General features: G+C 42.4%; 1 long non-coding RNA gene across 1 annotated transcript; it reads left to right on the top strand.

The window, feature by feature from the left end:
- The first annotated feature begins 13421 nt into the window (after positions 1-13421).
- LOC128777048 (uncharacterized) lies at positions 13422-16858 on the top strand. Its single transcript, XR_008422200.1, has 3 exons — positions 13422-13502; positions 15046-15169; positions 16746-16858. It is a non-coding gene; the product is annotated as an uncharacterized LOC128777048 (long non-coding RNA).
- Positions 16859-27962: the final 11104 nt, after the last annotated feature.

Here is a 27962-nt window from a genome sequence, read left to right as displayed (position 1 = left end):
CACCAACTGTCAGATCATGACCTGAGCCAAAATCAACTGATTAGGAACCCAGCACCCGCCTCTCTTGTTATTGTCATTGTTATTGTTATCTATCTATCTATCTATCTATCTATTTAAAAGATTTATTTATTTTTGAGAGAGAGTGGGAGTGCAAGTGAGGAGGGGACAGAGGGAGAGGAGGACAGGAGATCTGAACCAGGCTCTGTGTTGACAGCAGTAAGCCCGATATGGGGCTCGAACTCATGAGTGGTAAGATGATGGCGTGAGCTGAAGTTGGATCTCAACTGACTGAGTCACCCAGGTGCCCCTTTCATTATTTTTAAAGGGTGGGTGAAAGTGGGGGAAAACCTTGAAGAAATTAGGTGGGTTATTTTTTCTTTTTGACTTTTGTTTTTAAAGTAATTGCACTGATTTGTTGATTTGATCATGAAGGACAGAATATAAGTATGTAGGATACTTGATTTTTTCTCCATTTCTCATCTGGTGATGTCAGAGCAATTTGAACTGTTCATATATTCTAAGAAGGATGTTGCTTAATGATGGGATATTAGGGGACACCTGGGTGGCTCAGCTGGTTGGGTATCTGACTTTCGATTTTGGCTCAGGAAGTGATCTCAGGGTCATGGGATCGAGCCCTGCCTCGGACTCTGTGTTGAGCCTGAAATATGGTTAAGATTCTCTCTCTCTCCCTACCCTTCACCCACTCATGTGTTCTCTCTCTCTAAAAGAAAAAGAAAGAGGAGAGAGAGATAGGAAGAAGGAGAGAATGAGAGAAAAAATAAAATAAAATGCCACTAACTAAAACTTGCTTTCTTCAGGGACCATAGTAATGCCAAAATGTTATATGTGACCACAGTGTCAGATCTTGTGCCTTTGCTGTTGACACAATGGGTGATTTGATTTTACTGGTTTTGGTACTAATCTTAAGAGATTTCTGTTTTACCTTTTTGGTTAATTTAGATCAAATTTCTGAGAAGATTAAGTACTACATGAAGAAAAATGCAAAACGTGCAGAGAAAATATCCATTTGTGAACAGAAGGTATAACCATCCCCCCCTTTTTTTCATTTTCATGATTTCACCTGGAATTGTGTTCACTTCTGGTTCACTGATTTTGCCATCTCCTTTCATCATGATGTCCCATTTCATTCCATTCTATACCAGGGTAAATTCAAAGCAATCATCACATATGTAAAATATCACATTCTTTATTTTTGTAGTGGCTTACCCACCAGAGATAGGTTTTTATGTCAGCATAATTAATATTTTTGAATTCTGAATCCTTTATTATATATTTGTGTGGATCAATGGAGCAAAGAAATGTGCTCAAGAAATCATGTGGCAAAATAAGCTTCCCTCTTATGAAGCACATAGATGTAAGATAAAAATCCTTCTTTGTCCTGGGCACCTGGGTGACTCAGTTGGTTAAACATCCAACTCTTGGTTTCAGCTCAGGTCATGATCTCATGGTTCATGAGTTTGAGCTCTTCATCAGGCTATGTGCTTATGGTGGGGATTCTTTCCCTCTGTCTCTATCTGCCCTTCCCCTGCTGGCTCACTCTGTCTCTCTCGAAAAATAAATTTAAAAAAGGTGTTAAAATCCCTTCTTTGTCCTTTAAAAATGGAAGTAAAAGTAATGAGTAAGTATTCCTGATGACTATATGTTTTGTTGAAGAATAACAATGAGACACTTGAGCACATTAATGAATTTTTAATGACATCATTCCAAGCGCGCAGGCTTTGTTGCAATCAGAGAAATCAGAATGTCAAGAATCGGGGCTTCCTGAGTTACCATATTTTGATGTTTGAGCCCTTTTGGTCATTGGATAAATTAAGGCCCTCAACCTTGCATGCCATTCACTGCTGTTTCAAGCAGTAACACCACAGTACCTCTTTTATTTAGGAGTTAGGCAGAATTTGTTTTCATAACCCTGGCTTAACTTTTATATCATTCAGTGCTGCTGGGAGAGAGCACTAGAGGTTTCTCGCCATCTTGAACAGTTCTGTTCCTCTTAATGCAGAGCAGAGAATTTTGAAAGTGAATCTGGTGACAATATTTCTCTTCCATTAAGAAAAGTCATTCATTGGAGCTGTCTGGCTTGAAAGATTTTACACTTTCTTCATTTTTTCTTTGTCATCCAGTCACAGTTCCACTGTCTCAAAACCAAGACGGTTGCTCTGAAACATTTACACCTTCCACTGTTCTCTTCATCCTTCATTTCTTTATGTGTCTGGCTTTTCTCTTTGGCCCAAACTGGATCGAATGTTTTAAATGATACAGGGACTGGCTGTGGGGTATGTTCTATTGACAATGCTTCTTTGTGACACCGTGTCCAGTGTTTGTTTGGTAAGCATAGTACACATTTTGTTTCTATCCTACTTGCAAATCAGGGAAAGGAAAAATCTACAAAGAGCTTCAAAGGTGCTATTTTAGTAAACACTTCAGAAGTTTCAGAAGTAAATTCCCTCTATTTCCTGCAGGATTTCCATTGTTCACTTCAGCTTTGAAGAAGAACTTATCTTTGTCTTAGAACATTAGATTTATATGTTATCTACTGGGTGATTTTCTTCTTGGGACGTAAGTCACTAGAGAGAAAGTTTTGCTCAGGTTCATTTCTCCCTTAATGAAGTTCATACCAGCAAAGTGAAATCGAAGTCTGAAGAACAGCCTGTGCAGAAAGAAAATGCTCAGCTTAAGATCCACAAGAATCAGGTAAAAACGGGAGCCTGGGTGGCTCAGTCGGTTAAGCATCCGACTTTGGCTCAGGTCATGATATCACAGTTTGTGAGTTCGAGCCCCACATCGGGCTCTGTGCCAACAGCTCAGAGCCTGGAGCCTGCTTCAGATCCTGTGTCTCCTTCTCTCTTTACCCCTCCCTTCTCACACTCTGTCTCTGTCTCTCTCTCAAAAATAAATAAACATTAAAAAAATTTTTTTAAAGAATCAGGTTAAAAGATTTACTATCAAATGTTATATAAATCAGAAATGAACATCATTAATTCCTTTTTAAGTTTCTCTTCTTTAACTGTGGTAAAATACATGCATTAGAAAGCTTCCCATCATGAACATTTAAGTGTACATTTTAGTAGTGCTAAATGCATTCACGTTCTTCTATAGTCATTCCACTTTTCTCAAATCTGTCTTAAAGTCAGGAGATAGTAGTGCACACATCAAGGATTCGATGCAGGGAGTCTTGATGTCTCATAAATGTAACCTGGAAGAGGTGTTGCTTGGAGGGAAGAAAACCGCCCTTGGTAGAATGAGTTTGCTCTGGGAAGGTAAAAAGTGGCTTCCTGCCTTGGGAATCCTGTCCTTTCCCCTCTCCCTCCTCATGGCCACACTCGTGGGAACAGGTGCGCACATTCAACTAAACTGTTTTATGCTTGACAGGCAGCAAAAGGGAACTGGGGACAACTGTGATGCACTGAGGTGTGTGTGTGAAAGGGTCAAAGGAAGCCAAATGGGAAACATTGAAGAATGTAGACGTTCGTGATGGACTGTGTGGACAAAGACAGAAGCTCACAGAAGAGTAAGACTTTCAGGAGTTGTTACAAATACTGTTGTAAGAATGAATGTGTCAGACAGTGGGGATAATTATACTTTCTTTGAGCACATTTAACACCAACCATACTTTTACCATAGTAATCAGTAAAGAACTGTGTTTCTCCCTTCTGCCTTGATTTCTGTGATCTGCACCTTCCTTCACTTTGTGGAAACCTCAAGGTTCATTTTCATTGTTCTTTACATTTCAGTCCCATCATAGCGACATAACTGCCATATGTCTATATTTTTTTGCTATAATCTAGACATTGGGTAGGAAATATTGGGAGGAAAATTCAGCTGTACTGTGATGGTATCTTGCTGCAGATGAGATGGGAGTTTATGTCTGGTGGGAGATCAGGGGTGCCGGCATTAGTGAATCCTGTGAACTCAGTTTTCCTTCCTTTCCCTCTTTCTTTTTCCTTTCCTTCCCTTTCTTTCCCTTCCCTTCCCTTCCCTTCCCTTCCCTTCCCTTCCCTTCCCTTCCCTTCCCTTCCCTTCCCTTCCCTTCCCTTCCCTTCCCTTCCCTTCCCCGCATTCCTTTTCCAGGAGACAGTATTCTGAAGGTAGGCAATTTACATCATTTTTTTTTGTCAGTGTATTTTGTCTTCTTCTCAACTGGTGCCTTTGAGGCAGGTGGCAGGAGTTCCCTCATGAACTGTAGAAATGTCCAGTAGATCATTGCACAATGTTAATGACACCATGTCCAAGAAAGATGTCTCTGTGGCAGTGTCATGGCCCCAGCCTTGATTGAAAGTTCAGGGCTCTTGGGAGAAATCAGACAAGTCAGGAACCCCTGCGTCATCCTTATGTGTTTAGTTGTGATGAGTTTACCAGGCTTAGTTTTGTACATTGAAAAGAAATAATGCTTATGGAGTCCCAATCACAAGAGCCTGATCCTGGGAGGGCACTTAGTGTATCTCATATGGGCTTTTTATATTTATGTGATGTATAGATGAGTAGGAATAGAGAGCTGTGAAGAGAAGCTCAGAGTTGCCAAAGACTTGCCAGCACACTGGAGTTGAGTTTGTTTAGTCCCTTAATGGTGGGTGCCAATGCTTCCCGCTGGTTGTGTTTGTAGATCTGTGCATTTACGGGGAACAGGAGTGGGGACATTTGAGTCCTGCTTTCAGATTTCAGGGAGGGAAGAAAGGCAGAATTTCACATGGGATACCAGGTAATCTATGTTTCTTTCCCCTGTAGGAAGCTGGGACTGAAAGAATGGGGGCAGGTGGAAGGGGAGAAGCAGCTGTCAGCTGCAGAAGAGAAACTGAAATTAGCTGCAGAAGAGCTACGGAACTACAAGTGAGTTCATTTCCTACCAGCAGCTCACACACACCCATTGTATTACTTTGAAACTTTGTACAGTGTTTAGACCCAAGTAGCACACAAATATACACAAGCATTCAGGGAACATTTATTTCTACAGAGACTTCAAGATAAATGTGACATTTTCCAGATGTTAAGTTAAAAATATTAATCTATGAGAATACAAGCTGCTGCAGCCACTCTGGAAAACAGTATGGAGGTTCCTCAAAAAACTACAAATAGAACTATCCTATGACCCAGCAACTGCACTACTAGGTATTTATCCAAGGGATACAGGTGTGCTGTTTCAAAGGGACACATGCACCCCAATGTTTACAGCAGCACTATTGACAATAGCCAAAGTATGGAAAGAGCCCAAATGTCCAATGATGGATGAATGGAATAAAGGAGATATCTATATATCTATATATCTATATCTATATCTATATCTATATCTATATCTATACACACACACACAATGGAGCATTACACGGCAATCAAAAAGAATGAAATCTTGCCATTAACAACTACGTGGATGGAACTGGAGAGTATTATGCTAAGTGAAACTAGTCAGTCAGACAAAGACAAGTATCATATGACTTCACTCATATGAGGACTTTAAGAGACAAAACAGATGAACATAAGGGAAGGGAAACAAAAATAATATAAAAACAGAGCAGGACAAAACATAAGAGACTCATAAATATGGAGAACAAACAGAGGCTTACTGGAGGGGGTGTGGGAGGGGGGATGGGCTAAATGGGTACGGGGCACTAAGGAATCTACTACTGAAATCATTGTTGCACTATATGCTAATTTGGATGTAAATTAAAAAAATAAAATTAAAAAAGATATTAATCTAAACAAGTTAAGTCACTAAAGATTTCCTGATCCCAATGCTGGCCAGACTATGTGGAAATGTGGTTCCTGAACATGTTTCTGGAGGTTCTGGAATGATTACAAACCTCAGGAAGCAGTTTGGTGGAGGACAAATCACATCGACAAGTAGGACCATCCCATTTTAGAGACCCACTTGTTGTAACCATGAGAAATATGACAAGGATACACGGAAAAGAAGATTTGAACTTTATGATGAAAGATACTCGTTGCAGGATTAGGGAGCTGTCACCACAGGTAAGGAGACCGTGTCAACGTGGACCCCACAGGCATTAAATAATAAATCCAAGATGATGTAGTGATAGCTTTGAGCTTTCTGTACTCTCCTCCTCATGTGAAATGTGTCTTATATGATTGGGTCGTATGTATGAGAGTTCAGTTCTTATAATGGGAACCTGGGCCAATTAACATCACCCTCAACATTGTGCTTCATCTGATTAAAGCAATTGCACTCCCAGGAGAAGAGTAGAAGAAACACAAGAGCAGCTGCAGCAGTCAGAGCTCACCTTCGGACACCTGTAGGCTGCACTCTGCCCAGTAGTTCCTGAGTGCTTCAGCACCTAACGCAGATGATCATAACGGGCCACTGAATCTCTCCACATGGGTTTTTACTGATGTGCTGACCCTTTCAGATTGCTCTTTGTGAGAAGGCAACCCAGGACAACTGGGTAAGAATGTTTTTCTCTCCTCCTCTTGTGCACACCCTGCCACAGCTGAATGTGGATGTGTTTCTCTCTCCCAGCTCAGGGCTCGTGATCTGGAGAGGGCAGTGGCAGAGCAGAGCAGGGAGGTAGCCTACTTGAAACACAGGTACATGATTTTGACATATTTCTTTTAAGGGCGCTGTGAGGTTTTTAACTATTTGGTGCCCAGTGGAGGCCTGGGTGTGGTAACTCTTAGTGAAACTGATTCATCTCAATCTTCAAGACTGGAAGTCATCCAAAGACAGAGGCTTCCAGAGGAATTCAGGAGGCACAAACCAATGGCAAGAGGACCTGACAGGGCGATCCCTCCATGGAGAGGTACAGAGCATATTGTGAAATGCAGTAGCTTAACTTCGGCGGCAACATCTGCACAATCGGCTTCTTGTTCCAGTGGGTGTAATTGTTTGGTCTCCTGCAAACAGTCCCAGGTGGTTACTAGAGGTTGTGACCTGTTACATAGGTTGTCTCACAGTGGTAACATGGCACTGGTTCCCTCAGTTGCCCCCAGCCAGCAGGGCTCTTTGGGTCTGTCCCTTGTGAGTGGTGGAGCTCACGCCCCTCCACTGACTGTGGGCCCCCCTGCAACCTCCCGGTTACACTTAACTGGAGAGTGGATGCTAGAACAGATGTGGGTCAGTCCCCCTTCCACCTTGAGACAGTGTTGAAGGCTTTTTCTTTTGTTTCACATGAATAACATGAACAACAGCATGAATTGGAGGCTGTATGTCCCAAAGAGCTTTCTTGATTTGGCTTTTGGATAAAACCTCCACAGAAAATATGCTTTCTATAAAGAAAGCAGACATTTCTTTCCTCTGTTTGGAGGTGCCTTTATTCTTTAAAAATTTTTTTTTGTATTATGAACTATAGTACTCCATTAGTAAAGTAAATCTTTGTGAAATGTCACTCCTCTAATGTTATTTTATTAGTGTAACTCTAAAACTTCAGGTCATTCCACACAGAATTAACCTTTCCCTACTTCATTACTATAGTATTAGTCTTTTCAAGGCCATTTATGTTCATGAATACTTACATAATCCCTTGTCAGATACATAAGGCAGATGATATATACAGTAAAACACTTGAAAAATCCCACCAATGCCTTATAGAAAAGGACAGTGTGCTGTTCATGCTGATGTTTACTGACATTATGCTAACTAAGCCACTCTTATTTTAAAATTTTTTTAATGTTTATTTATTTTTGAGACAGGGAGAGACAGAGCATGAACAGGGGAGGGTCAGAGAGAGAGGGAGACACAGAATCCGAAACAGGCTCCAGGCTCTGAGCTGTCAGCACAGAGCCTGACGCGGGGCTCGAACTCATGGACCACAAGATCATGACCTGAGCTGAAGTTGGATGCTTAACCGACTGAGCCACCCAGGCGCCCCAACTTATTTTAATTTTTAATCTGTGATAAATTGTCATTTCCCATGATGTGTTGTATTAGGAAACCCTTCTTTTAGTGTTGATTTCCACTGAATTGAGCCCTGACCTGTCCACAGTTGGTTGATTATCAAATATCCAACCAAAGCCTTCTGGTACCTTCCTCAAGGCTCCCCTGAGTCCCAAGGGGTCACCTTTGCCATTTGGAAAACCCTCTGTTTCTGGTAAGGGACCTGATTGTAGGAAGCAGTGTAAGACGGTGGAAGAAGGCATGGAGGTTTTTTTGTTTTTTGTTTTTTCCACCCAGTCTATGCAAGTCAAAATAAACCTCCATCCCTTCTTTGGCCTCTATCAAATACAGAACCTGGTGCAGCTTCTATGAGGAACAAGAATTCTGTCCCTACTATGAACACGGAGAAGGGCAAGGGAAATGATGTGACCATTTTCAGTTGTAACTCTCTCAGATCTTTTGTCTCTTTATACAGCACTGTCTCCTGGTCTTGTCTCAAGGTTGTGTGTTCTGAGATATATCTACGGTGTTATTTACTTTACAAAGAGTAAAACTCTTTCCCAAGAGCCTACAGGCCTCTCTGTTCTTAGCTTGTTTGTCATCTTTGGTCGTGCCTCCAGCAGCCATAAGCGTTTAGAGGCTGAGGACCACAGGGCAGTCACTGTGTTTGTGGAAATAACATGAGGAATATGACATTTCCCTCCACACTGATGTCTCCTGGCCTGGCTCACTTCTTCCAGACCTCCTTTCATGGGAATGTTACTGAAAACTGAAACAGAATTGTTGTTATTATTTTACTCCTTTTCTGTCCAGAGTTAGTCATTAACCTGTTTAGAACATCAATTGTAATCCTCACTAACTGAAAAACATGAAAAGCCCAACTTTCTGAGAGGTGCTTGGCAATTTTGAATGCTCTTATTCAAAGGTTGTTTTTTTCTAAATTTCATAATTCATCAGTTTTCCCATCTCTTTTGGGAAATGTGCTTTTGCAGAGTCACTGCAGCTGTTCAAGTAGTAAAAATATTATGAATTCTCAGGGAAGACATATTTGCAGTAGAAAACATACACTGGAGCTGAAGGAATAGAGAGTGAAAGTCAGGTCTGATGTGCCAGTTTCTGGAAAAGAGCTGATGCCATATTCATTTAACCAGGTTCTTTTATGGCCTCTGTAGCTGTAATAGCTGGTATCTTCTATTCATATCTTAACTGTCTTTTCCACTTTGATATCAGAACATATTCATTTTAATTCTGTCATTTAAAATTCCAAACGTATTTTTCCACGGGACAAAATTAATCTGTGTGTCACAGTGTACGTAAAAATTCGGCATTACCTGTGAATTCACATATTATCTATAACTTTTCCTAACTAAGTCCTGTAGGTGGCACTGTTCCTGCAGAAAACACTTTCCCAATTCCCCTATAGGGCTCTAGGGATGTCATCTGCCCATAGATCTTTGTCCTTAGGACAGCAGGTCCAGAGAGGAAGCCAGGTAAGCAGAGGCTGCCAGCAGGACCTTGCAGGCAGAGCTGGTATCAATTCCTGCTTCACCTTTTGCAAGCCGTTTACCCTCATTCCTCTTAGAGCCTGTTTCCTTATATTTAGAGGTCATCCTTATCTCGCAGAGTTCTGAGAATCAGAGCTCGGGCATGAAAGGCCTGTAGAAGGTTCTCTCATGAGTCTCTGGAATGAAACAACTCGTAAGAATTAACTGGAGACAGACTCAAGATTTCAGTGAATGATATGAAACCATAATTCCCCGTTGTTATTTCTGCTCTTAATATGCCAAGACAGAGCTGTTGAGGTGGTGAAGGGCTGCATGGAGAGTAGTCCTGGAAATAGATGCCTGTGTGTGTGGAACAGACATTCTTTAGTAGTCTGGAATTATCTCTCTGATTCTCTAGGACCGGCCACTTCCTTCCTACATTTGCAGACATAGCCAGTACCATGTATGCTGCCAGAAATTTACTGTCTTGGTTTCTCAAACTCCTAGAAGGTCTAGGTGGGACCCAGTGGGAAGAGTGGAGTTTTGTGGCACTGATGCTGCCCTGTTGAAACCAGATGGAGGGGAAGGAGACAGGCACTGTTCCTGCTTCACTGCGGTTCAGCTATGTTAGTATTGGTGTTGGATTTTTCACCTTTTACCCTAACACATCTCAAAAGTTTAGTATCTGTCCTGCAGGACAACATGGCTGCCAGAGCATTTCCTTCTTTCCCAGAAAGGGAAACTATCCCATGGGCTGCCCTTTATCACCATTCATGGCTCTGGGCCACCCCATCTTCTCCACCCTGGTGGCCTCTGGGACCTCACCCTCCACCTCCACCTCTACCATTTGGTAAGATGATCTGAATAGTAGTAGTTGACTTGTAAAACACATTTCATCTTTTTTTCTCATTTAGTCTTTGGGGAATATGCAGGGATGGCATCACAGAGCTTTCAGGTCAACCTGACTGAGGGCATTGCAACATTCTCAGGACATGCATGAAATGGGCTGTCATTTCCACATGGTGAGCTGGGCAGCAAGTGTCTCTTATACAGAAGAAACAGGCCTTATACAGGTTGATAGGCATAGCACTCCTTAGAATGTAGCTTGTTACAGAGACCACATGTTGGACTCTCTGAAGGATGAGACACACCCCTAAATTTATTTCTAGCTAGTTGAGACCTGAGCTGTTCACAGTTGCTTGATTAGTTATGAAAACACCTGAACCAGGGCCCTGTGGAATCTTCCTCAAGGGTCAGGGTCAGATCTTTTCTCTTGACTATAGTATTAGTCTAAGGACATTTCTATTCAGAAATAGTTATATAATACCTGCTCACATGTGGAAGGCAGCTTATAGATAAGCTGAAAGATTGAACAGTTCTCCTGGAGCCAGAAGAAACACACCCATGCTCTTCTGTTGAGGATTTATTGATGTTATCTACCAATTGACACTCTCATTTTAATTCTTATCTGTAATTAGATGGTGATTTATTACCCCTAATGTATATTAAGAAATGGCTGTATTAGTGACGGTTTCCAGATTTCTATTTGAGTTGACCTGTTGAAAGTTATTTGACTAATTATGAAGAACAAGAGCCAGGGCCCTATGGTTTCTTCATTAAGATGATGGGATGGATCTCCCCCATCTTGCTGGGGTCACCTGAGGCTTGTGGGTTACTCTCTGCCTCTCTTCATGGTCCTGAGTGTGAGGAAGAGTTTAAGATGTCACAAGATGTGGTGTTTGTTTGAATTCTGCACAGTCTACTAAAATCAGAACACACCTCCATCCCTTCTAGAGCCTTTAGCCAATCCAGAAGCTGGTGTCACTCTCGTGAGTCACAACAACAAGCACTCTACCAAAAATGCCAAGAAGGACAAGGTAAATGTTGGGTCATTTTCAGTTGTACGTCTGTCAGGACACCCTCATTTGTGATTCAGCATGCTCTCCAGCCTTTTCCCTGTTTTGTGTGTTGTGTGATATGTCTGCCTGTTTCTATTTGCCAAATGCACAGCCTTAACCCAAGAGTGTACAGGCTTCTCTCTTTTCAGCCTGTCACCTTTTTCTGGTAAGTTTAGTAGCCAAAGGAGCTTAGAGATTGAGGACATTTTGGCTTTTCCCATGTGTTCTGGAAATACACCAGGAAGATACACTGCACTCCATACTAAAGTCTCTAGGTTTGTTGACTCCAACCATACTGCCTCTCTGTGGGATCAGTGTTGTTATTTTCCTCTTTCTGGTCATGCGATGATGTATTAACGCTATCTGTTAATTGGAAATGTGAAAAGACGCCCCTCTATTTTTATATCGTGTGCCTTGTACAATTTAGAGTGGTCTTAGACAAAGTCACTGTCATAACTCACCACCTTCACATCTTCATTGATAAATGAGCTGTTTAGAATCCTTCAAGCTGTATCTTAGGTAAAAATATTCAGAACACAAAATCCTTCAGTTGTGTTCATACAAGCAGGTTCTAATGTGTCTCCAATCAGTGTTAGAGCTGATACCATCACTCATGACACATCCCTGGGAATTGATACCAAAATCAAAACACATTCACATTATTTCGGTTACATAAATTTCTTCCTCTTTTTTCCCATATGATGTATTCCGCTGTGTCTTGTAGTGTGCTCAAAATCAATTCCTGATGAATTCGGATAAACACATTTGGGCTTAGTAGACATTGACAAGTAATATTTTTGTCACAGCGAACACTTTCTCACTTCCCCTGCAAGACTCCAGGCATCCCGAACTCCCCAGTGGCCTCTTAGGCCTCTGACAGCACTTCCAGAGATGGGGAAGACCCCTTTATCAGGGAGGGAAGCAGAGGGGGCAAAGTGAGGGGCTGACAGGCAGAACTTTTTCCCAGTAGTAGCTGTGGCTTTTTTGTGCAGATAATGCGCTGTTTATTTGCACTCAGTTGTCTGTGTGTGTGTGTGTGTGTGTGTGTGTGTGTGTGTGTGTGTGTTTATTCTTGAAGATGCCAAAAACAGAGCTTCTACAGTGGAGGGATGCAGGGTGATCCTGGACATAGACGTCGGCCTTCTGGAATATGCTACGTCATTCGTTTGGAGTTACTTCTTTTAATCCTCTAAGATGGGATCACTTTGTTCTACATTCTCAGACATCGGCAGGGACATGTGGTGACAGTAGTTCAACCTCCTGCATTTATTTGCCTAGGCTGTAGGTGGTACCCAGTGGGAGGGATAGAGTTGTCAGGTAGTGATGCTGCTCTCTTGGATCATAGTGGCAGAGAAGATGCCAGGTGCTGACATGTACTTCTCTGGGTTTCAGCTACTTTTGGTATTGGTTCTCTTGTCTGGCATATGAATGTAGCTGTCACTTCTGTACTGCAGGGAAGTGTGGATCCATGGGGACTTCCTCCCTTAACTGGAATATTCTGCACACCCTACCCTAGAGGCCACCCTATGGGCTCCTGGGCACATCTACCTCCTGAACCTTGGTGGCCCTGGGGACCACCCTAAACCCCTCCGCCTGCACCACTTGGTAAGATGATCTGAGCAGTATGAGTTGACTTGCAAAGCACATTCATCTAATTTTTGTTGTTGTTGATTCTTGGACAAGGTGCAGAGGTGTTACCACAGGGCATTATAATGCAAGAGAAATGTGTCTGCCACCATTACCACATTCCTCGAGTGTCTCATGACCCACAGATCATCTTTGTGTCATTTCCCCCACGCTGTGTTGGTACAGGTGTCTCTTGTGGAGATGGAATGGGGCTGTATACAGAAAAGCAGGCATAGCACGTCAGCACATGTGTGCCATACACAGTCCATGTGCTGGGCGGTGGGAGGCATGAGGTTCAACCTAACGTATATCCATCCAGTTGAGCCCCCAGACATCCACAGTTGTTTGATGAGTCATGAAAACATCTGAACCAGGGCTATAACAGGTCTTCATCAAAGTTTAAGGGATGGTTCTCCCCTTCACCTTGGGATCACCTGAAGCATGTGGGATACCCTCCGCATGTGATTGGGGATATGACTGGGCCAAAGAGTTTAAGTTGTTTGAGGAATGAGGTGATTTTTTTTGTCTTGTCTCTGAACAATCTACTCTAATCAAAATAAACATCCATCCCTTCTAGGGTCTTTTGCAGATCCAGATTTTGCTCCCATGATTGACAATAACACTGACTCTACCAAAAGGACCAAGAAGGATAAGGTAAGTGCTATGGACATTTTCAGTTGTAACTCTTTTGGGAAACCCTCATTTTCCTTCAGCACTCTCTCCTGGCATTGTGTCTGTTTTGTGTGTTGTATGATATGTCTACTTGTTTTTCTTATTTTGTAAATGCACAATCTTAACTCGAGTGTCTCTGGGCTTGTCTATTTTCATCCTGTCAACTCTTTGTGGTGAGTTTAGAAGTCAAACATGGTCAGGGATGAGGACCTGAGGGCTTTTCCAGTATGTTCCTGGAAATAACCCAAGGAGGATGACACCACACTCCACCTGGAAGTCTTCCGGCATGCCTCATTTTTTCTGGACCTCCTCAAAGTGGAATCATTGCTCTTGTTGTTACTTTCTGTTCTGTTTCTGTCTAGGGGATTAACGTGCTCAGAAAATCTGCAGTTATCGTTATGGGAGGAAAATGCAAAATGCCTTCACTCCAATTTTATTTTTGTATGTGTCATTTAGAGTGGTCTTAGACAAAGCAAATTTCATACCCATCAACATTAAGCCCTTTTTTTTTTTTGGTAAATGTGCTGTCTGGAATCCCTTCATATGTGCCCTGGGTATAAATATCTGAAGTATAAGAGATGAGATATTTGTTCTAGAAAACATGCATTGGAACATGAGTGGTGAAGAGAGAAAATCCGTACAATTACCTGCATTGTAATTCCCCACTGTGTCCTTCATTTGTGTTCACCTGAGTACGTTGTCTTGTGTCCTGTGTCATGGTTACAGGTGAAACATGGAAATGTACAGCAGAAACGAAAGTGTATTTGTGTTAATTCTGTTATTTAGATCTTCAGCTCATTTTTCCAGAGGACACGATTACCCTGCAAATTGTACTGTGCTTAAACTGAGAAGTACCACTGAATTAAAATAAATTACCTAAGCCTAACTAAAATGAATAGGTAACATGTTTCTCTAAAACATGCTTTTCCAGGTTCTCTGCATGACCTCAGGATCCCCATCACCCCATGTGTCTCTGTGCCCATGGATAGCACTTCCAGAGAGGAGAAGACCCCATTGTCAGGAGAGAAGCAGATCGGGCACAGGAGGGGGCTTAGAGGAAGAGCTTTGAGCCCTGAGGGCTATGATTCCATGTGTGGACACTGGCCTTGTCATTCCTTCTTATTTTATAGTTCTTCACATACAAATAGGCAGCCTCTGTGGTGGAGGGGGATAAGGGGTGGTGGTTGATCCTGGACTTAGATGCCTTCATATCAGGAATATGCTATTTTCTTCATTTACTCCATATTCACTCCATGAATTCTCTAGGACAAGAGCCCTTGCTGTTCTACCTTTGCAGACATGTGGGGACACTAGTTTCTTCCCATAGCCTCTGTTCCCCATCCCCAAAGCTCTCAGCGGAACCCAAAGTATGGGTAGAGTTCTTTTGATGCCGATGTTGCCCACTTGGAACCCAGTTGTGGGGAAGCTAGTAGGAGATGAGCACGACTTCTTTAGGTTTTTGCTTTTTGCCAGTGTTGGTGCTTGGTTCTGTCCTATGAACACAGCTTTCATTTCTGTTCCACAGGCCATTATGTATGCAAGAGGGCCTGGTCCTTTCCTAGGTTCGCCTTGCAGGCTGTACCCCATGGATGGCCCTTCATCACCAGCTCTTACCCCTCCTCCACCAGCTCCTCCACATACTCAATTTGGTAAGACGACCTGAACGGGTTGATACACTGATACACTGATAAAGTGTATTCATCTTCTTCATGATTGACTTTGTGGGAATGATGTCGAGATGGTTGTGAGTGTTAGCAATCCAACTGCGACCTGCTTGAGGACGCTGTAGCATATCTCAAGTTTCTCAGGACATACATACAGTGGGCAGTGTCATTTCCCTGTAATGCGGTGAGCTATACATTTCTCTTGTCAAAATGAAAGAGGATTTTTTACACAAAAGCAGACATATCAGGAGTACTGGTGCGTATTTTACAGACACAATGTTGTGGGTTCTGTGACAGATGAGACACACCCTTAACTTTAGGTGCTTCAGGTGTCCTGAGTGAAATGGGGCACATGCATTATATGACACAGTACTTGTGGTCACCATAATGGAAGCAGCAGTGAAGGAATGGGGGAAACTTGAATCACACAGGAATAGAAGGAAAGTTGTGGACGGCAATCAGAGTTTGAAGAGGTGCAGAGGGGAGGGTGTTGGGGTGAGTAGGATGGATTTGGAGGCCTTTCATGACAGGGCCCACAGCCTAGGCAGGAAGCATGAGGATATATGTAAGGAACTGCTTCATGGGTTCAAGCACAGTGTACAATTTAGTCATCATCTCTGGAATGTCAAGGTTACCACAGTGCACCAAGTTCATAATCTAAAAAAAGGATTGTTGTTTCCCTTGGTTTTCTGAAGGGTCTGCACATGTATGAAAGAATGTCCTGGAGATTTGGTAATTTAAACTTGGTCTTAGGAAATGCTTGTCTGCCTAAGTTTGTGTATCTCAGTGATACTACATGTGAAGACAGGTTGTTGATCAGCTGAGCGGCTTCCTTGGCCTTCAGCCTGAGTCAGACTCTTGGTGGGGAATCCAGGGTTGAAGAGGAGCCACCCCTGCTGAACTCCAGTCACCACACCCCTGCATCTGCTGTCACCACCCTGCCTGTGGCTTTGAATCTCCGGAACTTCCCTCACAATTTCCTGAGGCTTTGCCTGTGTTCCTGCTGTCTCAGCCCTAATACCCACTCTCAGTGGGGCCATCTCAGAGCCTCAGGTTTGTAATCTGAGAAACAGGGACAATGTTGGTTTCTGAGATCAGTATGATGAACAGGGGATATGCAATAAGGAATTTGTAAAATGTATGGGATGCATGGGCACTCACCCTTCTCAGGGTGGAAATGAATGTATCTGCACACAGAAGATCATCAACAGATGTTCATTCAATTTCATGCAACTAAGAGTATAATGCCTGAGGCTGAGAGATTGGCAATCACTATTTTGGCAATCACAATTTCAAAAGATACGGCAAGGACTCCAGTGTTTTTTCTATGAAAATTCAGGTCCTACTTTACAAAGAAGAAAAAGATAACTATGATACTGTGTACATTCAGGGATCTATATCTAAGATTTGAAGACAGTCATCTTCCCTTGTAGGTAGACACACAGATGCGGCCACACAATTAAGTGTTCATCCAAGGCCACAGATATATTGTTGAAGACAAAATGCATAGAGGACAACAGAAGATCCCATTGCAATAACCCACAATCTCTTTGCCTTACAGGAGAATTTGAAGTTTGAAGAGGACCCTGAACTGTGACAAATGGGCTGGGTGATGTAATATATTTAGAAAAGTTGTCTGATATGCGTATTTGACTAAATTCTTTCCCTGACCAATCCTGTCCCCTCTATTTTGTCTTTCCTCATTTCCCCTGATAAACCCATCACAGTTCTGACTCTGTGTCAGTATCTGCTTCCAGGAGGACCTATGGTCATTCTATTTTGATGTACACAGTGTGACTCCTGTATACATGGTCACAAACCGGTAGAATCTACAGTAATAGGGGCAGAAGATAAGTCCCTATTTGAATTGTATTGACTGCACATGTCCCCCTGGTTCCTTCTGGGGTGGTGGACACAACCTTCCTCTAGATCTTGTGATGGTGGTGCTCACTCCTCAATAGGTACTCGCAAGCACACAGCGCCTGCTAGTCACAGTGGTGTGTGGTGATCAGCAGGGCAGCTATCAGTCCCCAGGAAGTGGCTAATTCCTGATTGCAAGAAATGGATGAGGGGTCAGCAGTGTCTCTGGCAGAACAGTGAGGAAACCCTGCATTAATCCAGATGTTGTGGACTCTTCCCACCTACCAGCTACCTCACAATAGCACCAATCCAGGTGGGAGCTGAGGTAGACTCATGGTGGTAGTTTTTGGGGTGAGACTTTGATGTCCCATATTCCTCCCAGTGTTTTCTTTTTTTTCCCTTAATTTTTTGCAATGTTTGTTTATTTTTTGAGCGGGAGAGAGAGAGAGAGAGACAGAACACAAGCGAGAGAGGGGCAGGGAGAGAGAGAGGGAGACACAGAATCCCAAGCAGTCTCCAGCCTCTGAGCTGTCAGCCTAGAACCTGACAAGAGGTTCAAACTTACAATCCATGAGATCACGACCTGAGCCGAAGTCAGACACTTAACTGACTGAGCCACCCAGGCGCACCTCTTCCCACTATCCTTAGTGAGGGATGGGCAGGGCAGAGGTCGATGACATGATACCCTCTCCTCCCTCACCACCAAGGCAGGATTGGTTGTAAGCATCTGGCTCTTTCCAGGTCCTCAAAGGCCATGCATTCTGTCCCCGATCCCCTGATGCCTGCAGGGCCCTCCTTCCTCCCCGTTTGTGGAGGCAACCAGACCTCCAGCAACTTTGAGGTCATGGCTGGGCCACCAAGGGCTCAAGGTCTGGCTGTCCACATGCTTCCCAGGAGTAGCTTGGAACAGCAATGCTGCAGGAAAGGTCAGCATGAGCAGCTTCTGTAAACAGGATTCTCATCCACTGCGATCAGGGCCTGGGCTAAAACATGACAGGAGAGAGGGGGACACGGGACATGTAGTGCCCTGCCTCCTGGACAGGGCTGCACAGAGTATAAGGCCGAGGGCCTGGGGAGAGGCAGACAAAGACAGGCAGGGAGAGAGACACTGAGTCAGTGATGGGGGAATTGGGCATGTCCGAGAGAGTGAGAGGAAGAAACAGGGGGAGACAGGAGGAGAGAGAAGCAGAGGCAAAGAGGAGGCAAGGAGGAAAGGATGGAGCTGGTTACAGTGTGTGGAGGGGGCAATGGGCCATGCAGGAGGGGCTCTGTGAAGATGCTCTTAGTGTTGGAGGCAGAAAGGGTAGGAAACCTGGGCATGAAAGTTCCCTGAGTGCAAAGCTCCAACCTCACTGGGGCAAGCTCTGTAGAGGCCATTGCCCCTGGGAAGATGGGTCCCCCTCATTTTGCCTGGCGTGTGGGGGCCCAGTCTCAGGATCGGTCATGGAGACAGATGGCTTGAGGCAGAGTGTGCAGCTCATTAGCAGGTAAAGTCCAGAGTGTGCCCCTTGGGGAGGTAACCATCATCCTCCCCCACTGCCCTCAGTCCCTGCTCCATTCCCCCATGCTTGAGCACGACCTTCCTTATGTTCCAAAACCAGGTGTCAGGCATTGTGCTGCCCCCAGAGCCAGCAGTCTGGAACTTGCAATGATGGATTATTGATCTCAACCAAAAGTATTTGAGAATAAGGTCCATATTCTCCTTCTGGAACTAGTTATGTGCAACATGATAGTGCATTGTTATTCTTACATCTACTGCTGATCTCTGGATTCTGGATTGTAAGTGAGCAGTTTAAAACATCATAGCCTTCTCTTACATGAAAGGAGAAACCTGTCTTCACCCAGCCTTCCTCTAATTGTGAAGACATGGCAATTATTTTTTTAAATTTTTTTTTTCATTTATTTAATCTCAAGAGGCAGAGAGAACACAAGTGGGGAGGGGCAGAGAGAGAGGTGACAGAATCCAAAGCAGGCTCCAGGCTCCGAGCTGTCAGGACAGAGTCTGATGCGGGCTTGAACCCACAAACTGTGAGATTCTGACCCGAGCTGAAGTCGGACGCTTAACCAACTGAGCCACCCAGGTGCCCCAAGACATGGCAATTATTATTGAAGGCACAATTATCTACCTATGGGTCTGATGGAAATTATTTCACTCATCTTCATCCCTAAAGCACTTTTCATTGAAAATATTACCCATATACAGGCATGTGTAGCTTCCTTTAGATGTGCATTCTGGGCTTGTCACATTTGTGTCATCAAACACATTATTGACAACGTGAAAATAAGCTCTCAACATCAAGATGGTGACATTGGAGAATGTGGTATAAATGGAATTTCATATGTTCTCAATTAGAAATAATTTTTTAATGGTGAAGGAAAAATTTAAAGTATTGTCCAATTTTATTGAAATGTAGTAGACACACCATGTTGTATTAGTTTCAGGCATATATAATAGTGATTCCGTGTGTATACGTTATGCTCTCCAGATACCTATACAAGTGTAGGTATCATGTGAAAACATGCAACACTTTCTTACAGGATTGACTATATTCCATAGGCTGTACCTGGTATCCCAATGACGTATTCATTCCATAGCTGAAAGCCTGTATGTCTTTCTCAAGGGTGTCAATTTTTTATTCAACCCAAGTATTTTCGTGGTAAACACCACTGCCTGTGGTTCATTCAGCATGTGTCAATTTGTCGTCTGTATTTCTGGGAATGCTGCTTAAAGCATTACAAATGATATCATGACATCAATAAATTCGGTTTCGTTCTTCAGTCAGTAAAAAGGAGAAGGAAAAGATTTCTTTGTGTCGCAGGCCCTTCACTAAGACCCTTCCCAATCTGGAGAACAGGCTTCACTGGACCAGCTGCACTCTCAGTACTTCCAGCTGAGCAGCCATGGCCTTGAGCATTGCAGGAATTCCCACGGAGGCCGGCAGGGGGCGCGCACGCACCACGCCCAGGGAGGGGCCGGGCGTCTGCGTGCGCAGTGATGGCCAGAGAAGGCGCCCGTTAGGCTTTTCTGATTCAGGGCGCCTCAGAGCTGGAAAGGCTTCCTTGCTTCTGAGGACCCAGTGCCTCTGAGTGTGGGCAAAGAGCCAGAGCTGCATGTCCAGCAGGTTCCGCCCCTGGGGGGGGGGGGGGGGAGCAGGGGTGCTGGGCAGCTTCCCCAGAAAGGCCAGATGGTCAGTGAGTGGCACAGTCCCTTACATTTTCTGGGCTGTTCCGTGGCTTATTCCTCATTTCCCCTGCCGCTTTGTGAACAAGATGTATTTCACTCAAGGATCCAAGGATTCAGGGGGTCCTGCCACGCCGCGTCAGAGAGGCTGGGGTTGGCTTGTGTCAGGTTCAGGCTTGTTTGGGGGAGAAATCCTGACACAAATTCGGAGGAACAGGAGCCGCATTCAGTTGGGAAGTGAAGACGCCGAATGTTGACTCTCAGGACCTTCTAGAAGAATGAGCTGGGACCCACTCTCCCAGTCCTGCCGCAACCAGAGCCCGAGGTAAAAACACAATGTGCCCTCCACATCATACATGCTTTTATTAACTTTCAGTGGGGATTTTTTCCCAAGAATGTTCTCGTCGTTGAAAACAACTGAAAACCTGACAGGTACGTTGTGCCAGGAACCTCCCGTTATTCGAATGTTCAATATTATTCCTGCAACAGAATTCCTTACAGTTATCCTTTCTTGCCTTTGTTGGAAGGAATCTCCTCAATAATACCTTCAAAACATACTCGTTACCTTATCTCCTTTTTAGTTGAGATTTGGCATGTTTTCTAATTTCTCATGAACTCGTGAACATCCGAAATACTTTTAAATTGATTGCAGATTTTACTAAAAGCTCATTCATGGGATCCCTCTGTGATTGCTGCTGGTCAAAGGACATACCAAGGCCACTTCTCAGTGTGGGTAGGACTGTAGCAAGCAAACATTGTGAATCAATTTTAGAAGAAAAAGCCTCGGGGCGCCTGGGTGGGGCAGTCGGTTAAGCGTCCGACTTCAGCCAGGTCACGATCTCGCGGTCCGTGAGTTCGAGCCCCGCGTCAGGCTCTGGGCTGATGGCTCGGAGCCTGGAGCCTATTTCCGATTCTGTGTCTCCCTCTCTCTCTGCCCCTCCCCTGTTCATGCTCTGTCTCTCTCTGTCCCAAAAATAAAAATAAAAAAAGTTGAAAAAAAAAATTAAAAAAGAAAAAGCCTCATGGTATTCTGTCTTTATGAAACTTGATGCTCAGATCCCCTGTTCGATACATTTCCACTGTTAATTTTAATTTTTCTTTTTTGCTCATTTTCTCATTCAGAGATTCGTAGACCTGCCCGAGTTTTACATTCACCACACATACTTGCAAGGCTCCTTTCTGTCACTGTGAGAGAGAAGACAGACCTGATGCACATGCAAGTTTCTGTAACTTCAAGATTTGTTGTGTAGGTCTCTTAACTTTTCCCACCCAGTTGAAAATATCATTCCACCTTGTGTGGTTCCATAAAAAATGTAGTCTATGTGCACCAGTATGATTTCATTTCGTTATACTGGATTTCTTCACTGGATATTTTATGTATGTGTATACATTAGATGGCTTAGTCCTGAGAAAATCCCACACGTAGTTGAATTTGAAAGAAAAATGTATATCCTATACAGAAAATTAGAAGATTTGCATATTAAATTCATAAATGTAGAATTTTTGCAAGTGAAATTAGGGTTATTTTCTGAGAAAGATACAAGGGGAGAATAACCATTTTGGGGGGAAAAATGGGGTGTAGTTTTCACATGTCTGCAGGAGTTACTCAATTACATATGTGTTTATGAGCAATTTTATGACAGTGTCCCATTTTTCCAATTCATTAATGATTTCATAAGCTACGTATATCACTTTTCATTCCAAGATTATAAAATTAAAACTTTTATCTTCTGTTGCTATGAGAGTATTTCCATTTTGTATTAATTTTTAAAATTCAAGTGTAATTAACATTGGGTTATGTTTGCTTCACGGTGTACAGTATAATGATTTAACACTTCTCATATGACTCCATGCTCCTCACCATGGGTGTATTCTTCATCTCCTTCCCCTATTTCACCCACCCCCCACCCACCTGCCCTCTGGCAAGCACCATTTCCTCTCTAAATTTAAGAGTCTGTTTTTGTTTTTTTGTTTTTTGTTTTTTCGGTCTGTCTTCTTTTCTCCATTTTCTTTGTTTCTTTGTTTCTTTGTTTTGTTTCCCAAATTCCACGTAAAGTGATGTCATATGGTGTTTTTCTTTCAGCTCACAGCCTCATGGGGGGCTTGAACTCCTGCACTGCGAGAGCATGACCTGAGCCCAATCCAAGAGTCAGACGCTTAACTGACTTAGCCCCTCAGGCACCTAAGGTGAATGACTTTTTAAATGCATTGTTGGATTTGGGTTGCAAATATTTTCTCGACAATTACTATATCTATGTTCATTGGTGATATTGGCCTGTTGTTTTGCTATTGTTTGTAATGTCTTTATCTGGTTTGGTATCAGGGTACTGATGGCCTCATAAAATGAACTTGGAAACTTGCCTTCCACTTTCATATTTTAGAATATTTTAAGAATAGGTATTAACTCTTTATTTTTTAATATAATTTATTTTCAAATTGGCTTATATTCAACACCCACTGCTCATCCCAACAAGTGCCCTCCTCAGTGCCTATCACCCACTTTCCCCTCTCCTCCATCCCCATCCACCCTCAAATACTCAGTGGTGCTATTGCTGGATCATTGGGTAGTTCCATTTTTAACCTTGTTGAGGAACCTCCATACTGTTTCCACAGTGTAGCAGCAGTTGGCATTCCCACCAACAGTGCACAAGACCTCCTCAGCTCAGGTCAGAATCTCACAGTTTGTGACTCAAATACAGACCTCCTTTTCCTGTCCATTCATCAGTTGATGGACATTTAGGCTCTTTCCATAATTTGGCCACTGTTGAAAGCACTGCTGTAACCATAGGGGTACATGTGTCCCTATGCATCAGCACTCCTATATCCCTTGGGTAAATTCCTAGCAGTGCTCTTGCTGGGTCATAGGGTAGTTGTAGTTTTAATTTTTTGAGGAAGCTCCACTCTGTTGTCCAGAGCAGCTGCACCAGTTTGCATTCCCACCAACAGTGCAAGAGGGTTCCCATTTCTCTACAACCTCGCCAGCATCTATAATTTCCTGATTTGTTCATTTTAGCCACTCTGACCGGTGTGAGGTGATATCTGAGTGTGGCTTTGAGTTGTATTTCCCTGATGAGGAGTGACATTGAGCATCATTTCATGTGTCTGTTGGCCATCTGGATGTCTTCTTTGGAAAAGTGTTTATTCGTATCTTCTGCCCATTTCTTCACTGGATTATCTGTTTTTGAAGTATGGAGCTTGGTGAGTTCTTTATAGGTTTCGGATACTAGCCCTTTATCCGATATGTCATTTGCAAATACCTTTTCCTATTCCATCAGTTGCCTATTAGTTTTGTTGATTGTTTCCTTTGCAGCGCAGAAGGTTTTTATCTTCATGAGGTCCCAATAGTTCATTTTTGCTTTTCATTCCCTTGTCTTTGGACATGTGTCGAGTAAGAAGTTGCCACAACCAAGGTCAAAGAGGTTGTTGCTTGCTTTTTCCTCTAGGATTTTGATGACTTCCTGTCTCACATTTAGGTCTTTCATCCATTTTGAGTTTATTTTTTGTGCGGTGTAAGAAAGTGGTCTAGTTTTATTCTTCTACATGTTGCTGTCCAGTTCTCCCAGCACCATTTGCTAAGGAGCCTGTCTTTTTTTTTTCCCATTGGATACTCTTTCCTGCTTTGTCACAGATTTGTTGGCCATCCATTTGTGGGTCGACTTCTGGGTTCTCTTTTGTGCGGTGTAAGAAAGTGGTCTAGTTTTATTCTTCTACATGTTGCTGTCCAGTTCTCCCAGCACCATTTGCTAAGGAGCCTGTCTTTTTTTTTTTCCCATTGGATACTCTTTCCTGCTTTGTCAAAGATTTGTTGGCCATCCATTTGTGGGTCCACTTCTGGGTTCTCTATTCTATTCCATTGGTCTATGTCTCTGTTTTTGTGCCAATACCATACTGTCTTAATGATTACAGCCCTGTAGTAGAGGCTAACATCTGGGATTGTGACGCCTCCCGCTTTGGTTTTCTTCTTCAGTATTACTTTGGCTATTCGGGGTCTTTTGTGGCTCCATACAAATTTTAGCATTGTTTCTTCTAGCTTGGAGAAGAATGCTGGTGCAATTTTGATTGGGATTGCATTGAATGTGTAGATTGCTTTGGGTAGTATTGACATTTTAACAATATTCTTCCAATCCATGAGCATGGAATATTTTTCCATTTCTTTGTGTCTTCTTCAGTTTCTTTCATAAGCTTTCTATAGTTTTCAGCATACAGATCTTTTACATCTTTTTGGTTAGGTTTATTCCTAGGCATTTTATGGTTCTTGGTGCAATTGTAAATGGGATCCGTTTCTTTATTTCTCTTTCTGTTGCTTCACTATTGGTGTATAAAAATGCAACCAATTTCTGTACATTGATTTTGTACCCTGTGACTTGCTGAATTCATGTATCAGTTCTAGCAGTCTTTTGGTGGAGTCTTTCAGGTTTTCCATGTAGGGTATCATGTTGTCTGCGAAAAGTGAAAGTTTGACTTTTTCTTTGCCAATTTTGATTTCTTTTATTTCATTTTGTTGTCTGGCTGCTGATGCTAGGACTTCCAACACTATGCTAAACAACAGTGGTGAGAGTGGACATCCCTGTCATGTTCCTGATCTCAGGGGGAAAGCTCTCCATTTTTCCCCATTGAGGATGATATTAGTTGTGGGCTTTTCATCTATGGCTCTTATGATCTTTAAGTATGTTCCTTCCATCCCGACTTTCTTGCGGGTTTTTATTTAGAAAGGATGCTGTATTTTGTCAAATGCTTTTTCTTCATCTATTGAGAGGATCATATGGTTCTTCTTTCTTGTATTAATGTGATGAATCACATTGATTGATTTGTGAATATTGAACCAGCCCTGCAGCCCAGGAATGAATCCCACTTGATGATGGTGAATAATTCTTTGTATATGTCATTGAATTCGATTTGCTAGTATCTCTTTGAGAATTTTTGCATCCATGTTCATCAGGGATATTGGCCTGTAGTTCTCCTTTTTTGTGGGGACCCTGTCTGGTTTGTGAATCAAGGTAATGCTGGCTTCATAGGATGAGTCCTGAAGTTTTCCTTGCATTTCTATATTTTTGGGACATCTTGAGAAGGATTGATATGAACTCTGCTTTAAATGTCTGGTAGAATTCCCCAGGGAAGCCATGTTTGTCCAGGACTCTTACTTGTTGAGAGATTTTTGATAACTGATTCAACTTCTTTACTAGATATGGATCTGTTCAAATTTTCTATTTCTTCCCGTTTGAGTTTTGATAGTGTGTGGGTGTTTAGGACTTTATCCATTTCCTCCTGGTTGTCCAGTTTGTTGGCATAGAATTTTTCATAGTATTCTCGGATAATTGTTTGTATTTCTGAGGGATTGGCTGCAAGAAATCCCTTTTCATTCGTGATTTTATCTACTTGGGTCCTCTCTCTTTTCTTTTTGAGAAGCCTGGCTAGAGGTTTATCAATTTTGTTTATTTTTTCAAAAAACCACCTCTTGGTTTCATTGATCTGTTCTATTTTTGGGGGGGGGGGGTTCTGTATTGTTTGTGCTCTGATATTTATTAATTCTCTTCTTCTGCTGGGTTTGGGGTTTCTTTGCTGTTTTGCTTCTAGTTCCTTTAGATGTGCTGTTAGATTTTATATTTGGGATTTTTCTTGTTTCTTGAGATAGGCTGGATTGCAATGTATTTTCCTCTTAGGACTGCCTTTGCTGCATCCCAAAGGGTTTGGATTGTTGTGTTTTCATTTTCATTTGTTTCCATGTTTTTTAAATTTCTTCTTTAATTGCCTGGTTGACCCATTCTTTCTTTAGTAGAATGTTCTTTAACCTCCATGCATTTGGAAGTTTTCCAAACTTTATCCTGTGATTAATTTCAAGTTTCATAGCATTGTGATCTGAAAGTGTGCATGGTATGATCTCAGTTCTTTCATATTTATTGAGGGCTGTTTTGTGACCCAGTATGTGATCTATCTTGGAGGATGTTCCCTATGCACTCGAGAAGAATGTATATTCCGCTGCTGTAGGATGAAAAGTTCTAAATATATCTGTCAAGTCCATCTGGTCCAGTGTATCTTTCAGGGCCATTGTTTCTTTATTGATTTTCTGTCTAGATGACCTGTCCATTGTTGTAAGTGGAGTGTTAAAGCCCCTGCAGTTACCACATTCTTATCAATAAGGTTGTTTATATTTGTGATTAATTGTTTTATATATTTGGGTGCTTCTGAATTCAGTGCATAAACATTTATAATTGTTAGCTCTTCTTGATGGATAGACATTGTAATTATTATATAATGCCCTTCTTCATCTCTTGTTACAGCCTTTACTTTAAAATCTATTTTGCCTGATAGAAGTATGGCTACTCCAGCTTTCTTTTGACTTCCAATAGCATGGTAGATGTTCTCTATCCCCTCAGTTTCAGTCTGAAGATGTCCTCAGGTCTAAAATGGGTTTCTTGAAGATAACAAATAGATGGGTATTGTTTTTTTTTAAAATCCATTCTGATACCCTATGTCTTTTGATTGGAGCATTTACTTCATTTGCATTCAGTGTTGTTATTGAAATATATGGCTTTAGAGTCATTATATTATATGTAGGTTTCATGCTCATGGTGATGTCTCTTGTCCTTTAGTGGTCCTTGCATCATTTTACTCAGAGAGTCTCCCTTAGGATCTCTTGTAGGGATGGTTTATTGGTGATGAATTCCTTCAGTTTTTGTTTGTTTGTTTGGGAAAACCTTGATCTCTCCCTCCTTCTATTCTGAATGACAGGCTTGCTGGATAAAGGATTCTTGGCTGCATATTTTTCCTGTTCACCACATTGACAATTTCCTGCCACTCCTTTCTGGCCTGCCAAGTTTTAGTAGATAGGTCAGCTACTACCTTTATGTGTCTACCTTATATGTTAAGCCCTGTTTATCCCTAGCTGCTTTCAGAATTCTCCATTTATCTTTGTACTTTGACAGTTTCAGTATGATATGTCATGCAGAATATCGATGCAAGTTACATCTGAAGGGGATTCTCTGTGCCTCCTGGATTTCAATGTTTGTTTCCTTCTCCAGGTTAGGGAAGTTCTCAGCTATGTTTTGTTCAAGTACACCATCGGCCCCTTTTTCTCTCTTCTTCTGGAACTCCTATGATATGGATACTGTTCTGTTTGATTGCATCACTTAGTTCTCTAAATCTACCCTCATGATCCGGAATTTTTTTTATCTCTCTTTTCCTTAGCTTCCTCTTTTTCCATAATTATCTTCTAATTCACCTATTCTTCCCTCTGCCTCTTCAGTCTTCGCTGTGACCACCTCTATTTTATTTTGCAACTCATTTATAGCATTTTTAAATTCATCATTACTATTTTTTAGTTCCTTGATCTCTGCAGCAATAGATTCTCTGCTTTCTTCCGTGCTTTTCTCAAACCCAGCGATTAATCTTATGACTGTTATTCTAAATTCTTGTGCAGTTATATTGTGCATATCCATTTTGATCAATTCTTTAGCTGTCATTTCATCCTGGAATTTCTTTTGAGGAGAACTCTACTGTTTCATCATTTTGGATAGTGATGTGTTTTAAAAGCTTGTTATGTGCCCTGCACCTGTGAGCACTTATATATTAAAGACGGGCCATACCCTATCCAGAGCCTGGCCCTTCAGGAGATGTTTTTTTGGAGAGTGTTACTTGCTCTCTGTTGTTATGACCTTGGGTACTTTATCTCCCAACTGGTAGTGATGTTTTAGACCCTCCACCAGGTGTGCTTTGACTTGTTCATTGAAGTAGCTCTGG

Source organism: Panthera pardus, unplaced genomic scaffold (genome assembly GCF_024362965.1).
Source record: "Panthera pardus isolate Hobbes unplaced genomic scaffold, ASM2436296v1 HiC_scaffold_10, whole genome shotgun sequence".
NCBI classification, from domain to species: Eukaryota; Metazoa; Chordata; class Mammalia; order Carnivora; family Felidae; genus Panthera; species Panthera pardus.
The sequence above is the reverse complement of the archived record's forward strand: the minus strand, read 5'-3'. Positions and strand labels throughout refer to the sequence as shown.